This window comes from Ovis canadensis, chromosome 6 (assembly GCF_042477335.2).
Source record: "Ovis canadensis isolate MfBH-ARS-UI-01 breed Bighorn chromosome 6, ARS-UI_OviCan_v2, whole genome shotgun sequence".
Taxonomy (NCBI): domain Eukaryota; kingdom Metazoa; phylum Chordata; class Mammalia; order Artiodactyla; family Bovidae; genus Ovis; species Ovis canadensis.
The window spans coordinates 25,161,585-25,179,923 of NC_091250.1; the positions used below are offsets into that span (position 1 = coordinate 25,161,585).

Consider the following 18,339-nt stretch of genomic DNA (forward strand, 5'->3'; position numbering starts at 1 on the left):
TCAAGCTAGGCCTCAGCTGTGTGCGAATCAAGAACTTCCAGATGTACAAGCTGCATTTAGAAAAGGTAGAGGAACCAAAGATCAAATTGCCAACATTCGCTGGATCATAAAAAATGCAAGAGAATTCCAGAAAAATGTTTACTTCCATATCATTGACTATGCTAAATTCTTTGATTGTGTGGATTTATAATAAACTGTGGAAAACACTTAAAGAGATGAGGTTACTAGAACTTCTTACCTGTCTCCTGAGAAACCTGTATGTGGGTTAAGAAGCAATAGTTAGAAACATATATGGAACAATTGACTGTTCAAAATTGAGAAAGGAATATGACAAGACCATATATTGTCACCTTGTTTATTTAACTTATATGCAGGGTACATCATGTGAAATGCCAGGCTCGATGAGTTACAAGCTAGAATTAAGAGTGCTGGGAGAAATATCAACAACCTCAGATATGCAGATGATACCACTCTAATGGCAAAAAGCAAAGAGAAACTAAAGAACCTCTTGATGAGGACGAAAGAGGAGAGTGAAAATACTGGCCTACAACTCAATATTAAAAATACTAAGATCAGTATCCAGTCCCATTATTTCATGACAAATTGAAGGGGAAAATGTGGAAGCAGTGACCGAATTCCTCTTCTTGGGCTTTAAAATCACTGCAGATGATGACTACAGCCATGAAATTAGAAGATGATTTCTTCTTGGAAGGAAAGCTGTGACAAACCTAGACAGTGTATTAAAAAACAAAAACATAATTTTATGACTTAGGTCTGTATATTGTATAGTCAAAACTATAGTCTTTCCAGTAGTCAAGTACAAATGTGAGAATTGGACCATAAAGAAGGACGGGCACCAAAGAATTGATGCTTTTGAACTGTGGTTCTGGAGAAGATTCTTGAGAGTCCCTTGAACAACAAGGAGATCAAACCAGTCAATCCTAAAGGAAATCAACCCTGATTACTCATAGGAAGGGCTGATACTGAAGCTAAAGCTTCAATACTTTGATCACCTGATATGAACAACTGACTCACTGGAAAAAACACTGATGCTGGAAAATAATGAAGGCAGGAGGAGAAGAGGGTGACCGGATGAGACAGTTGGATAGCATCACTGACTCAATGCATATGAACTTGGGAAATCTCTGGGAGATGGTAAGAGACAGGGAGGCCTAGTGCACTGCACTCCATGAGGTCGTAAAGAGTTGGACATGACTCAGTGACTGAAAAACAAATAGTCAGTATATTGAAACACAGTTATCTTCTGTTATGTAATCTCTTCAATACATTTGGATATTCAGTCTTCTACACTTAGAAATTTTTGACTCCAACCAGACTCCCAAATGAACTAATATAATGGAAGAATGGAAGGGATCTCTGGAGTCATATCTAGTTATAAAGATTTGAAAAACAAGTTAATTTTTAGAAAATAAAAAAAAAATCTTGTATGCAATGCATTTGTTCCTGCTGTTCTTGGTGTGACAATCTGCTGCTACACAGAACTGGAACATATTGATCTGCTATTTCTCAAGGCAGAGACCTATACATATTGCACAGATTTTTTGCTGTCTTCTTCCCCCACTTTGTGAAAGATAAAAAAATGATGTTCAGTAACTTTGATGTAATCTACGAGAGACTTTAGGAAAGATGTTTAATAAATGTGACTTTCTCTTTGACATTCAATAAATATCCCAATGGAAAAGTCTCTGTGTTCAAAGTTTTCAGAAGTCTGTCATCCCTGAAAGAGCTTGTGAACTCCCACCATTCTTGACTAATATGGACAGATGATAAAAAGTTTGTTTTCCTCACATGTAACTTTATTACAATTTCATTGACCCACTTCCTAGAAAATATACAGTACCTAAATTATGTTTAAATAACATTTTATTCTAATTACAAAGTAAATAGATAAACTCAAAAGCATTGGGAAATATATACAATTTTGAAAAAAAAAAGTTATAATAGTTAAATCCACAGCCTAAGGTTAACCATGGTTAATTTTTGGTTTAGGTCATTATTATCTCTGCACCATCTCTCTCATTCAGATTATACAACCACACACGCAAACAATCAAGTGAAGTAACATTATCTTTTGAAGAGAACAGATAATAAGAAGGAGCATGCAATGCACTATTAATATATATCAGAAACTGCATTAAATGCTTTACACTTAATTAATACACAAACAACTCATAGATACTATTATTACTATTCATCTTCCAAAGAAAACAAAATTGAAGTTTGCAGAAATTAACTGTTGAAATAAGAATAATTGCTTGAATCATGATTCAAAATCAGATCACTATCAGTTCAGTTCAGTTCAGTCCCTCAGTCGTGTCCGTCCTTTGCCACCCCATGAATTGCCTCACGCCAGGCCTCCCTGGCCATGACCATCTCACAGAATTCACTCAGACTCACGTCCATCGAGTCCGTGATGCCATCCAGCCATCTCCTGCTCGGTGGTCTCCTTCTCCTCCTGCCCCCAATCCTTCCCAGCATCAGAGTCTTTTCCAATGAGTCAACTCTTCGCATGAGGTGGCCAAAGTACTGGAATTTCAGCTTTAGCATCATTCCTTCCAAAGAAATCCCAGGGTTGATCTTCAGAATGGACTGGCTGGATCTCCTTGCAGTCCAAGGGACTCTCAAGAGTCTTCTCCAACACCACAGTTCAAAACCATCAATTCTTCAGCTCTCAGCCTTCTTCACAGTCCAACTCTCACATCCATACATGACCACAGGAAAAAATATAGCCTTGACTAGACGGACCTTAGTCAGCAAAGTAATGTCTCTACTTTTGAATGTACTATCTAGGTTGGTCATAACTTTTCTTCCAAGGAGTAAGCGTCTTTTAATTTCATGGCTGCAGTCACCATCTGCAGTGATTTTGGAGCCCCCCAAAATAAAGTCTGACACTGTTTGCACTGTTTCCCCATCTATTTCCCATGGAGTGATGGGACCAGATGCCATGATCTTCGTTTTCTGAATGTTGAGCTTTAAGCCAACTTTTTCGCTCTCATCTTTCACTTTCATCAAGAGGCTTTTTCATTCCTCTTCACTTTCTGCCATAAGGGTGATGTCATCTGAATATCTGAGGTTATTGATATTTCTCCCAGCAATCTTGATTCCAGCTTGTGTTTCTTCCAACGCAGCGTTTCTCATGATGTACTCTGTATATAAGTTAAATAAGCAGAATGACAATATACAGCCTTGACGTACTCCTTTTCCTATTTGGAACCAGTCTGTTGTTCCATGTCCAGTTCTAACTGTTTCTTCCTAACCTGCATACAGATTTCTCAAGTGGCAGGTTAGGTGGTCTGGTATTCCCATCTCTTTCAGAATTTTCCAGAGTTTATTGTGATCCACACAGTCAAAGGCTTTGGCATAGTCAATAAAGCAGAAATAGATGTTTTTCTGGAACTCTCTTGCTTTTTCGATGATCCAGCAGGTGTTGGCAATTTGATCTCTGGTTCCTCTGCCTTTTCTAAAACCAACTTGAACATCAGGGAGTTCATGGTTCACATATTGCTGAAGCCTGCCTTGGTACTTCTAAATAATATTTGTTCAAGTTAGATATTATTAGTAGTAGTATCCAACTTATACAGTCTTCAAGAATACAACTTCTCTTATCTGACCTTTTATTTCTATGCACTTAGAATTTTCTTGTTTTTTATTTTTGTATATCACTTGTCAATGAACATCATAAAAGATATACGATACGGATATATCATCTGATTATGACTTAAGAACAAAGTAGCATAACTTTAGATCATATGTAAATAATTGTATTCACAGTGCTGTGTTTTCTTTCAGAAAATATATTATTTCTACTATATTTTCTTTTCTTGAGTGGTGGAAGCAGATCACATGGCTTGCAGGATCTTAGTTCCCTGACCAGGTATTGAACCTGGGCCCTTGGCCATGAAAGCACTCAAATGCTTTCACTGAATGGCCACTGGACAGTCAGGAAGTTTCCAATTTCATACAATACTAATGTTTGTATATGCTGGTTACAGTTTTCACATCTTAATTGCAGACTCATCCAAATAAATAATACATAATGTCTGAAATACAGGTTGTAGGCTCACAAATAGGCTACTCTTCACCTTTTACAACGGATATCTTCAAACTTTTCATTCCATTTTTTATTTAGATTGGGGATATGTTAAAATATACTTGAAGATTATTAAAAATCTGGTGTTTTCCAGGGGTTAAGGAATCAGATAGGGTGAAGAGAAATGTATGTGACTATAAGAGAGTAATATGAAGGTCTTTATGGTGATTAATGTAGCTATATAATATTTTCAAATTAGGTCCTATTCTGGTATTCTGGGTAGAAACGAATTTGCAAAGGACATTATTCAACATTTTGCACTTAGTCTGCTTCATATTTTGCCAGGATACTGACTTTAGTTGCTCTCTAGTCCGTTAACATAATTGTTTTTATATTGTTTATATTTTTGCTATTGTTTTTGGATGCTTGGTAAGTCTAATACAAGCTGCCCTTCTATGAGCAGAAATGGACTTTCTACTCCAAGTTTTCTTTTCTCAAAGAAAAGATATTGCTGCTATATATCAGCTACATTTCCCAGAGTATGTTGCACAATGTAATACCGATGATAAGGGCTTACATCCATGTATTTGTGTGTGTGTGTGTGTAATAAAGTTTTATTAAAGTATAAAGGAAATAGAGAAAGTTTCTGACATAGGCATAAGAAGGGGGCAGAAAGAGTACCCACTTGCTAGTGTTAGCAATGGAGTTATATACTCTCCAGTGAATCCAAAGAATGTCTGGAGGTTGTGAAGACCTCACCAGACCTACTCCCATAATTTACATTTTGAGATAACCAAATTAGTCAGAAGTTTTAATGTTATATTGTCATGGTGTGTTTGCTTTTTTTCTGCCACAAAGATGAGTGTATCTTTGTATGCACAATGTCTTTTTCATCATCTGGTATATAGAAAGAGATAAAACCATTTATTTAATAAAGTCCATAGTTGAGTGATGGAATACAAAGAAAAGGAAATAATTATAATAACCTCAATTTATGAAGACACAAGGAACCTACTCAGACATATGACAGTAAGAAAAAAAGCATAAGAATATGTTTTGAGTCTGACTCTAATATTACTAATGATTTTGATAAAAACAGCTAAAATCGATAAATACCAATTATGTGCAGACAATATGAAAATTACATTTTACAGACTGTTAATTTTAAATATTAAGTTAATTTCATGAGATATTATTCATAGGTCTTCATTTTGTTGATAAACTGAACTCCTAGGGAGAACAGCCTTCCTGAAATGACTCAACTAACTGCTACTTGGAACTCCTACTCTAGAAAGTATAATCAACTTTCCCCCATGGGTTATGATTTAATTTTGAAATCAGTTAAATTTTCTTGACCCTTTTAACATACAAAACCTAAGCCTGGGAGCAACTGACTCAGTGAACTGATAAATGTGACATAATTTACATGTGAAAAACTGGGTTCAGGGTTTCACTTACGAATGACACTCTTTTTTCCCTGTATGAAGAAACCCGAGAGCTTTTGCTTTCTAGGTGTATTAAATTGGTTTGTTCTGTTGAATTTAAATAAAGGCAGAATAAACATTTCAAAAGCTGGACTGAACTTGAGAGAGCTCGTGTGGCAGGTGTCAGTGATTAAGACAGTGTACTGATTAAGACAAGCCAAAATGATGAACAGTCAAGACCTTAATCATCTGTAGTAAGAGATTAAAAAAGAAAATGCTGACTCCCCCAGTGTCCCATTCTTCCCCATAGAAGAATGCTGGGTATGAGTCAAATAAATATATCAAAACAGACGGGGGTGGGTGTCATGGTCTCATGGCTGAGGGAGTTCTGAAAAAAAGATTCTTGAATTTATGGACCCAGAGGCAAGGAGAAGTGACAGGAGTAGAGAAGTGATGAGTAATGAGTCAGAATGGAAAACAGTATTTTGACCTCCCTTCTTCTCTCTCTATATGGAGGTCTCAGCAGAAGCACCCCAGGAAGGTCTCAGAGGAGGGCCATTAATAGAAGGGCTAGAATGCAATTGCACAAGAGAAGACTTATGCAAAGCAGATATAAATCCAATTCTCTTCAGAGACTACAAAACGCTTTCTATGCACCATTTTTGGTATCAAAAGGGCAGCTTTCCCTGTGAAGCATGTCAGAAAAAAATCTTTGTAGTTCTCTACAGTCAGCCCTGAAAGATCACAGGGAGGATTTTGGCTTGGAGCCAAACACTTCAATTTAGTTATCATTTATTAATATCTTGCTCAGTCTCTCAGTCCTACTGACTCTTTGCAACCTATGGACTGTAGCCCACCAGGCTACTCTGTTCATGGGATTCTCCAGGCAAGAATACACGAGTGGGTTGCCACTTCCTTCTTGGGGGATCTTCCTGACCCAGGGATCAAACCCATGTCTCCTGAATCTCCTGCATTGTCAGGCAAATTCTTTAACACTGAGCCAGCTGGGAAGCCATTTAATACATTAGAGACAAATAATCTACAATTATGCTCAAATTGTTCTTTATGCTACAGGGAATGTACTTTCATCAAAACTATGTGTCCTACATTTAGAATGCCAACTAAAACAGTTCAGCTGTCATTCACATATTTGGGGTTGAAAGACAGATAATACATGTGAATTTACTGGAACAATGGGAGAGCTGCACAGTTTTGCTGTGAACAGTTGACTGAAAGTTTCACATAGAACCATTATCACAAAGCAAACTCTGGAACTGTAAAGTGATACATGTATTTTTTCTATCTCCAGGCAGGTAATAATGTAGTGTGACATTTCCTTGAATATATTTATTTTTGCTTAAATGCAAAAGATAAATGATAAATAAATGACATTATAAAAATAAAATTAATTATTTTGTAAAATTTTTGTCCATTTTTTAAGCCTAGGAATAGACAATCCTTTGCTCTTTTTAAGAAAGTCTCGAGAAATCTTTGATTTCTTTTATTCTATCAGTGGAAAATAAAACATGTGTTTTTAACTTATGTAGACTTTACATTTCCAATTTTCTTCAGAAAAAGGTATTAAGTTAATTTGGATATAAAACTGCTATAGTTAAACGTCCCTCTACTAACTAAGCTGAAATGGGGAAAAACTAGGAAAGAAAATCAATCATTTTCTAAAACATTCCACAAGTAATCTAGAACTCTAAATCTAAACCTAAAATTTAGAAAAATACTTCAAATGCATCTCAGCAAGATATTGGGTTGGTAGCTTATGCATTAAATACACTGCCTTGATTCTATTTATGATGTATACACAATATATCTTTATATAGATATACATGTAGATATAGATAAATAATATTATATCACATATGCATATATATGTACATGCGATAATTTACAAGTGTTTGAATGACAGTTAAGGGGAAGGAGGCATACAAAGGGAGCCTAAATATTGTTTTTTTGTGTGTGTTTTCCTAATCTGAAAATGAGACGTAAATTTTCAGAGGTATTTTCCTTATAAGTTTACTATTTTGTCAAACTAGGTAAACATAGTTAGGGTTTCCCTGGAGACTCAGTTGGTAAATAATTTTCCTGCAATGCAGGAAACCTGCCTTTGACCCCTTGGTCGGAAAGATCCCCTGGAGAAGGGAATGGTAACCCACTCCAATATTCTTTCCTGGAGAATTCCATGGACAGACTACAGAACATAGGGTTCCTAAGAGTCAGACATGACTGAGCAACTAACACTTCCACTTTTCCATTTTCAAGTGTTTCATGGCAAAACCAACATGGGAATGCTTGAACATTTTAAGATATGATGTTAAGGGGCATTTATTATGTTTATAAAATAATGGGACTGGGATTTCTGGCATCTGTAGAAGGCATCAAACTCATATCACTTAGTGTTACTATTGCATATTTCTCAATATGATTTTGTTAAATGCTAGGGAGGAAAATAATCTGTCTTTACTAACTCTTAAAAAAACTGAAGGACCAGCAAATGCAACATAGCATTCCAGGGAATTTATGACAGTTTTAAATTATAAAAATATTTTTAATATAAATGTATTTATTTTAATTGGAGGTTAATTACTTTACAATATTGTGTTGGTTTTGCCATACATCAACATGAATCCACCACAGGTATACATGTGTAGCCCGTCCTGAATCCCCCTCCCTCCTCCCTCCCCGTACCATCCCTCTGGGTCATCCCAGTGCACCAGCCCCAAGCATCCAGTATCATGCATCGAACTTGGACTAGCGATTCGTTTCATATATGATACTATACATGTTCAATGCCATTCCCCCAAATCATCCCACCCTCTCCCTCTCCCACAGAGTCCAAAAGCCTGTTCTATAAATCTGTGTCTCTTTTGCTGTCTCACATACAGGGTTATCGTTACCATCTTTCTAAATTCCATATATATGAATTAGTATACAGTATTGGTGTTTTTCTTTCTGGCTTACTTCACTCTGCATAATAGGCCCCAGTTTCATCCACCTCATTAGAACTGATTCAAATGAATTCTGTTTACTGACTGAGTAATAGTCCATTGTGTATATGTACCACAGCTTTCTTATCCATTCATCTGTTGATGGACATCTAGGTTGCTTCTATGTCCTGGCTAGTATAAATAGTGCTGTGGTGAACACTGGGGTACACACGTCTCTTTCAATTCTGGTTTCCTCCAGCAGTAGGATTGCTGGGTCATAGGCAGTTCTATTTCCAGTTATTTAAGGGATCTCCACACTGTTCGCCATAATGGCTGTACTAGTTTGCATTCCCACCAACAGTGTGAGAGGATTCCCTTTTCTCCACATCCTCTTCAGCATTAATTGCTTGTAGACTTTTGGATTGCAACCATTCTGACTGGTGTGAAATGGTATTTCATTGTGGTTTTGATTTGTATTTCTCTGATAATGAGTGATGTTGAGCATCTTTTCATGTGTTTGGTAGCCATCTGTATTGAATAATAAAGTGGAAAGAAAATCCCAAGTCATGATGGTGTCTGGCTGTGTGTGTGTCCCTTTGCAAATAAATGTGTGATAAGACAGAATATCAGAGATCTTTGTAAAAGATAATGTTTTAAAATGTATCATTTTGTACTCATTTCTGTTTTATTTCTTGGTTATAATATTACAGAAGATAACAGGTAATGGTAGTTTTCTTTTGTCAGAAAACATTTGCTTTACATGTCTGAAGACAATGTGTCAAATTATCAAATTACATTCACATGAATCTCATACATTATCATTTGAGCTAGTGAGTCAAGAACTACAGGATTACAACACAGGGATGAAGCATTCTTTGAGTGAAAAACTTCAATCCTATTAGATATGATTCCCTATAAAAGGCTCTTCCTTTCTTGCATCAGGCCAATGTCTGATTTCAGACTTAATTTAAATTACATATTAAGAGTGGGATAATTATGTTTGATTTTTCTATTAAATGCATAGTTGGCTTTTTTTTTTTAAATTCAAGTAAATAGCTGGTTTTTTTATTGTTGTTCAGCTGCTCAGTGTATTGGACTCTTTGCGAGCCCATGGCCTGCAGCACACCAGTCTTACCTGTCCTTCATCATCTCCGGGAGCTTATTCAAACTCATGTCCATTCAGTCAGTGATGCCATCCAACCATCTTATCCTATGCTGTCCCCTTTTCCTCTTGTCTTCAGTCTTTCTCAACAGCAGGGTCTTTTCTAATGAATCAGCCCTTCACATCAGGTGGCCAAAAGTATTGGAGCTTCAGCTTCAGCATCAATCCTTCCAGTCAATATTTCAGGATTGATTTACTTTAGGATTGACTGCTTTGATCTTGCAGTCCAAGGGACTCTCAAGAGTCTTCTCAAACACCACAGTTCAAAAGCATCAATTCCTCACTGCAGCCTTCTTTATGATCCAACGCTCACACCCATACATGACTAATGGAAAAACCATACCTTTGACTAGACGGATGTTTGTTGGCAAAGTAATGTCTCTGCTTTTAAACATGCTGTTTAGGTTGGTCATAACTTTCCTGCCAAGGAGTAAGCATCTTTTAATTTCATGGCTGTAGTCACCATCTGCAGTGAATTTGGAGCCCAAGAAAATAAAATCTGTCACTGTTTCCATTGTTTGCCCATCTATTTGCCATGAAGTGATGGGACCAGATGTCATGATCTCAGTTTTTTGAATGTTGAGTTTTAAGTCAGCTCTTTCATATTCCTTTTTCACCTTCATCAAGAGGCTCTTTAGTTCCTCTTGCTTTCTCCCATAAGGATGATATCAGCTGCATATCTGAGGTTATTGATATTCCTCCTGGCAACTTGATTCCAGCTTGTGCTTCATCCAGCCCAGTGTTTCACATGATGTATTCTGCATATAAGTCAAATAAGCAGGGTGACAATCTAGAGCCTTGACATACTCCTTTCCCAATTTGGAACCAGTCTGTCATTCCATATCTGGTTCTAACTGTTGCTTCTTGATCTGCAGAAAGGTTTCTCAGGAGGCAGGTTAGGTAGTCTGGTATTCTCATCTCTTGAAGAATTTTCCACAGCTTGCTTGTGATCCACACAATCAAATAGATAGGGAAGACTGGCATGCTGCCTTCCATGGAGTCACAAGAGTTGGATACGACTGAGTGACTGAACTGAATTGAACACAGTCAAAGGCTTTAGTGTAGTCAATGAAGCAGAAGTGGATTTTTTTCTGGAATTCCATTTCTTTTTCTATGATCCAATGGATGCTGGCAATTTGATCTCTGGTTCATCTGCCTTTTCTAAATCCAACTTGAACACATTGAATTTCTCAGTTCATGTACTTTGTAGCCTAGCTTGGAGAATTTTGAGCATTACTTTTCTAGCATGTGAGATGAGTGCAACTATGCAGTAGTTTGAACATTGAATAGCTGTGGAAGTATTTGAAAAAAAAATACTTTTTCATAATAAAAAGTCAATAAAGTGACTTCTTAAGGGAATTTTTCAATCTGATATATGACAGTTATAACATCCCACAACTAATATCTTACTTGATGGGTAAGGACTCAATGTTTGCCCCCTAAATTAGAGACAAGATAACAAAACCATCTCTCATCACCTCTATTCAACATTGTACTGGGGGTTTTAAGCGGGATAAATAGGCTGATAAATAAGTGAAATAAAAGACATCTAAAGTAGAAGAGCAGAAAAACTGTATTTCCAGATAAAATGACCTTATATATATATATAAAATCCCATGGAATCCACATAATAAACTATTCAAACTAATAAATAAGTTCATCAAGTTTACAGACAATGATCAATTTACAAAAAATCAGTTGCATTATCCACACCAGCAACATATAATCCAAAAATGAACTTTAAAAAATTTAAAGTAGCATTAAGAAGAATATAATACTCAGCAAAAATGAAATAAATGCTAAGTATATTCTGACAACTTCTGAACACTGTTGAAACAAATTTAAAAAGGCCTAAATAAACAAAAAGGAACTTTTTGTTCATGGATTATAAGACTTTTGGTGGCAAAGATGGAAATCTTAAATCCTAAACTGATTTATACTTTCACTGAAATTCCATCAGACTACCAGATGTTTACTTATTTTTTTTCAGAAATAAAAAACTGGATGCTAATATTCATGTGGAGTTTTAAGGGACTCAGGATATTTGAAACAACTTAGGAAAGAACAAAGTGGAAGACTCATACTTCAGATTTCAAAACTTCTGACAAAGCCATAGTAGCCAGGACATCATAAAACTTGGGATAATAATGAACATATTGAAATAGACATGAGAGCTCAGAAATAAATCATTACATTTATGGTTAATTGATTTTTGATAAGGATGCCAAGACAATTCAAAGGAAGAAAGAATAGTCTCTTCAATAAACAGTGCTGCAACATATAATGCAAGAGATAAAGATAAACTCCACATGGAAATATAGAAGTACATTAGGATCGCTAAAAAGTTCATGTGGGTTTTTCCATGAAATGTACAGGAAAACATGAACAAACTTCTTGGCCATTCCTTGTATCTATGTGATCATGGTTCAGGAAAGGCTTCTGAAATATGACACCAAAACAAAAATGATAAATGGAAATAAATAATAGTCATATAAACACACAGAACTTTATAAAATTTAGTAATTTTTTGCTTCAAAGGATACCATCACTAAAGTGGGATAGATGCACACCTACATATATTCTCTCTCACACACACACACATACATACACACACACACACACACACACACACACACATATATATATACACATACAGGGAGAGAAAGAGAGAGAGAGTTGTTGTTTAGTTAAGTCATTTCCACCTCCTTTGAGACCCTGCAGACTGTAGACCACCAGATTCCTCTGTCCATGGGATTTCTCAGATAAGAATATTGGAGTGAGTTGTCATCTCATTTTTTTAGTGGATCTTCCCAATCCACTGGGAAGATCCTGGGATTAAACCCAGGTTTCCTGCTAGGCAGACAGTTTCTTTACCATTGAGCCACCTGGGAAACATATAAATATAAATATATATATATACACACACACTCACACACACACATATATAAGATCCTTAGAGAGCTAGGAGACCAAACCACTCAATCTGGTTTCAGGGAAATCAACCCTGAATACTCATTGGAAGGACTGATGCAGAAGCTGAAGTTCCAGTATTTTGGTCAACTGATGCAAACAGCTGACTCTTTGGAAAAGTCCCTGATGGTGGGAAAGGTTGAGGGCAGAAGGAGAAGAGGGCATCTGAGGATGAGATGGCTAAATGGCATCACATGTAATAGATGTGAACGTGGGCAAACTTCGGGAGATGGTGAGGGTCAGGGAGGCCTGGCATGCTGCAGTACATGGGGTCACAAAGAATCAAACATCACTGGGTGACTGAACAACAACAATAATAAAAAGACAAATAATACAGAAAAATTTTTAAATGGATGAAGGATTTTATTGGACATTTTCGCATTTGAGAAAACGGCACATGAAAAGGTCACAATTATTAACAACTAGGAAAATACAAATTTAAACTATGAGACAGCACGTCCCATCACTAGGATGTCTATAATCAATAAAACAGAAATAAGTGCTGACAAAAATATGAAAAATTTGGAATTCTAATTCAGTACTAGTAGAATGCTGTTTTTTCCTTTAGTCTCTACTTCTTCAAAAGGAAAAGTTTGTTATCATATATTATCACATATTCTAGGACTTCTCCTAGATGTATAACCAAGATAAATGAAAACATATATCTACACAAAGAATTATTTCCTAGTATACACCATAGTACATTCATAATAGAAAATGCATAAATAGACAAAATATCCATAAACTAAAAATGGATAAGTTAAACATATAGAATACATGTACATGCAATACAATATTATTAGGCAACACCATTTACTATAGCAAAAGATGAAACTAAAACATTACCAGTGAAAGAACCCAGTCACAAAAGTTACATATTGTGTGAAATGTATTAAATAGACAAATATATAGAGATCACAGGTATATTAGTGATTGTCTAGGGCTGGGGATAGGGTATGGGAAATGATTACTAATGTGCACAGAATTTCTTTTTGGAGTGATGAAATGTTCTAAAATGAATAGCAATTATGATTCTAGACATCTGTGAGTACATGAAAACTTACTGATTTGAGTACTTTGAATAGACAAATTATATGTTATGAAAATTATATATCAATGAAGCTTCTATGTTTAAAGATAATAAATATTGAAAACAAAACAATTGAAAGCAAGTGCAATTTTCATAAAGGAAAGATGAATTTCATGTTTACAGATGTAACAACTTGCTTTGTATTTCTGGAATCTGTGGCCAGTGCTCAGAACAACAACAACAAAAAAAAATGTGTATATTGCTGCATATTCTAAAGAGAACTGAACACTTTTAAAGACAGGCAAATAACCAGCACTTATTAATAGGAAATCAAGTTACAACTGCCATCAAAATCAGCTTGCTCCTTCCTTTGAGAGGAATTACATGAAATTTCTCCTCATTGAAGTCATCATTCTTTTGCTTAATGGGAATATATTTTGTTTCCACTGTCTTTGTGGAAAGGCAAGATATTTCTCTATGTACCATGTCATATGTGAGGACTCCAAAATAATCAATTATGGTGATCAAAAGTCATTGCAAGAAGGTGAATTGTGCATCACTTTTTCACAAACAGCATCTGCTTTTATATGAGATTTCTTATTCCCTATTTATTTTTTAAAGAAAATTGGCAAAATAAGACACTTTGAGTTTCCTACATATCAAGTAAATTATCTGGAAGGTGGCCAAGCATGAGTTCTCACAAACTAAAAGCCAAAAAAAAAAGAGTCAACAATCAAAAAACTTAGTTGTACTGCTGTAGGCAAGAGCTAAGCGGGAATCTTGGGAGGGTTCCACCTGAAATGAATCTCCATCCTGCAAACCATCTTAAAAATTTCCCTTAGATTCTATACCATTACTCTATATCAGTAATTTGGAACACTACTTCACAGATGAGAATCAATCTTCGTCAAGGGAACCAACAGAGAACAGAGCAGCACTAATGAAATAAGTATTAATTTCTTGCTTTTCTGCAGTCTTTCCAATACATTTCCGAACTTGGAAGAAAGTCACTATGTAAATGGAAAATAGAAGCAGATGTGGTCCCTTCCCCATTCAAGTTCAGCTTAATGTTTGCAAAATAGTTAGTGTTTATTACATATGTGATTGGTGGTTTAACTGGGTTGATTCTGCTATATGTAGAGGTTGAGAATCTGCTTAAGGTATATGGAAAAGCAAGAAATTCAAAAGGAATTAATTAAGATAGTAAGAGGAGAAAAATTAGTTATATTCATTTTTAAATAATATTTGTTTAAAATATTTAAAAAATACAAACCAAAGGAAATATATTGTGATTCAGAAAACATAGGTTAAATAAATTTATATAAGATTATCTCAAATTATATTGTAATTTCAATATCTTTATTTGTTTACCACAAGGAAGTTGTGAAGTTGACCAGTGAGGGGAATGTTAAATGTTCATAATACTTAAATGGGAATTCCAGAGTGATTAATTAAAAAATTGCTGAGGGTTAATTAACTTATAATGCATACTTTTTAGAAAGAATCATAACATTCAGGTGACTCTCCCCATTAGTTTAAATGGAAATAAAGAGATGCATTTGTTACAGTCCATTCATCTTTCTATTGCTAAAATTTTCTTATAAGCAAACAATGGTCCTGAGGCTGTGTTAGACTTTAGGTGTGAAATGAAAAATATTCCAGATGTTATCCCTTCAAGGAGCCTATGGTGTAGTAAACACATTATATAAATAAATTAAACAAACATATTGCATATTAATGAATTCTGCAGAATACTATGAAGGAAGCAAACAATGCTGAAAGTCAATGTCAAAACAAAACAAGTATATGGTTGAACTGACCTACTTTTTTCGATGTTATTCAGAAAGCATCTACCAAGAGGTAAGATTGAAGCTGTGACTTAAAGGACAATGATGAATTAGTGTCTGTAAAGGTGAAATCAGGCCTGACAACATTTACTGTGTTTGAAGTAGGCAAGCACTCAGTACGAGTCAGGAGTGGACATAAATTGGTATTAATAGAAGTGTGTGCAACACAAGTTGGGGTGCTCACTGAGGGTGCAAGATTAGCGGCAAGAAAACTTGAAGCATTTGAAAGGTTTTAGGTGAGCAGTTATGTGATTGCATTTAATTTGTACCCTGACAGGTTACAGCCTAGAGTATCCAAACTTTAGGGGTGAAAGAAGAAATGGCAGTTTGGAGACAACAACAAAAATGCAGGTGAAAATTTGGTGACTGGACCTATGCACCCTCTTTGGAAATGGATAGGATTTGAAATATATTTTGAAGATAAATTATATATGGGTTAAGATCAAAGGGGAAATCAAGAAATATATTTCTAACTTGGTCTCTGAAAGCTTAGTGGAAATATTTTCCAAAATAATGAAGAAATGATGGCAGGGACCAACAGATTTAGGGGTAGGAATTGAAGATTCAATTTTGGGTGCATTAGCTTATACATATGAGTGTATGATCAAACTGAGATAAGTTTTAGGATTTTGGATAGAGGAGTCCCTTGACCTTGGTTCTACATAGAAAAGCATTGGCATGGCATTGAGAGAAATGTCTCATACTGAGCCACAGATGTTACCGAGCCAGTGAAGAAGCCTCTATTGCATTTGCCAAGCAATACACGAGCTGTCACTGCTGTTTTCCCTCACAAGCATTCTAAACATGCCATAACAATTTCCATGCTGTAACAGTATGCCATGTTTCCTGCATATTTTTAACAAAATCAAATTAGTGAAGTATAATTAACGTAGCATCACCCGCTTTCACAAAGAAGGCTTGGAAAGTGAATATTTGCATTTTTAGAATTGTAAATGGGAGGCTACTTCCCACTGAGATCCACAGAAGGGTCAATTCTCTAAAGAAACAAAAGAGGTCCAGATGCTATACACACACAGCACCCCCCCATCATAATTGTTCAGAACAAGCCATCATATTTTCTGTCTAAAATACTTGCTCTTACTATACATAAACTTACTTTAACCCCTGAAAACATTCAGCCCAGTGAGTCTATATACTATATAATTAATAACACCCACAAGATGTTATTCTCACAAGGCAGTGAACCAAAAATCACTAGAGCCTTCATCAGTTTCAAGGTCAAAACATTTGATGATAGCCATTTCTTCTTTTAAAGCTTGCTCTCCCTTTGAAACAGTAGGAAAATGAAGGAGATCTTATTTAAAATGAAAGAGCAAATAAAAGAATATAAAGAAGAAATTTTGTCCCAACACTGCATTTGATGAATAGTTTTCCTCATCTGTAACCTCATCTGTAACAGTTCACTTTCCTTCCATATTCTGTTGACACTTAACTGGGCAGAGTTCTTTCCATGATTTGACATGACTCAGTCATTCCTGAAGGTCCTGATTACTTAGAGCTCCTTCCTGTAAAGGGCTTCATTAGCTTTCATTATTTTTAATGGTGAACAATGATTATATTGGAGATACTACAAGAGTCACTTTGATTCAATCCATGCTTCTTCCATTTCCTTATAAGGTCAAGGTGAACACCCTATCCAATGCCAAAATACATTCTTTTGGTCACTATGACTATCCCAAATGGCCAGAGGGCACTTTTAGCTTCTTAACTGACACATATTTTGTTTTACTCCTTAATAGAAGTAATTATAATTGGATATAAAATTTCTTAAGTAGGGGAATTCAGAGAAAATGAGATGGAAAAGAATACTTTTCTCATCAGTTATTAGGCACAGTTTTGGAAGATGTCAATTGCTTCAAACCCTTTAAATTAAAAGTATTTAATTTTAAAATATTTTGGAAATATTGAAAAAAGCTCCCCAATTTACTTCCTTGTTCAGAAGATAAACAATAATCTATGATTTTAAGGATATTTTAGCAAGTTAGTACATGGCAAATTTTTGAACACCCACTTCAATACTTTAGCTAGAACCATTTAAGACTATTGGAAAGATCAACTTGAGCATTTCTCTACAGGCAAATTAGAATCAAACAACTACACTCTGTTTTTTTACTTATTTCTGCATGAATTTGTGTATGCATGTGCAAAATCCACAGAATATCTTACAATTTCTGATTCTAATTGTAAGTTTTATATCAGATGAACATGTTTGACATTACTTCTTGAAACAATATTATTTATAAACAAATAGTTTAAACTTCTGCCCTGTTCTTTAAGAATTCCATAGTCAAAATAATTTCTATATTTAGTCACAGACATCTGCCAAGTTGCCATTATTTAATTTCTCTGTTTTTCTAAAGGTTTTTGTAATCTCTGTTTATGGTATACCTGTCCTAAAGCTGCTTATTGCTGCTAAGAGTTCCACTAAATATCACTGAGCCTCAAAATTAGTTGTACTGAAGATTCTGGACAAGGTTCAGAACATCTCTTGGGCCTTCAAACCCTGCAATGAAATCTTTCAAGTCAATGCTTTATGCACTATTAACATCACTGATTTTACTTTTCCATTTTGATAAGTTTCTTTAGAACTTAGAAAACAAGTTCAAATGCTACTTCCGAAAAAAAAAAAATCACACAGGAATACTTTTCCTTCTGTCCTGTTGCTTGATACGTGCAAAAGCATCAAGCAGTTCATGAAACTTACTCTATCCCAGCCTTGAATAGGTAGGCCTACTTTGTTGACAGTTGTACGACCTTGTAATTAGAAGCAAGCAAGAAGTATTAGAACTCTTCCGACCTTGGCACAATAAGCACATAAAAGAAGGAAAAATTCTGATGCATATTGAAGAAATAGCAATCACAAACATTAATAAAATCTGGGTCAATGGGTCTCTC

The 18,339-nt window shown here is 35.4% G+C and overlaps 1 long non-coding RNA gene across 1 annotated transcript in view; it reads right to left on the reverse strand.

Moving 5' to 3' along the window:
• Positions 1–341: 341 nt before the first annotated feature.
• Positions 342–18,339, reverse strand: part of LOC138442291 (uncharacterized) — a 227,947-nt gene continuing 209,949 nt past the window's right edge. Inside the window, exon 5 of the long non-coding RNA XR_011257623.1 lies at positions 342–728. This is a non-coding gene — a long non-coding RNA (uncharacterized lncRNA). The remainder of the gene's footprint in view (positions 729–18,339) is intronic.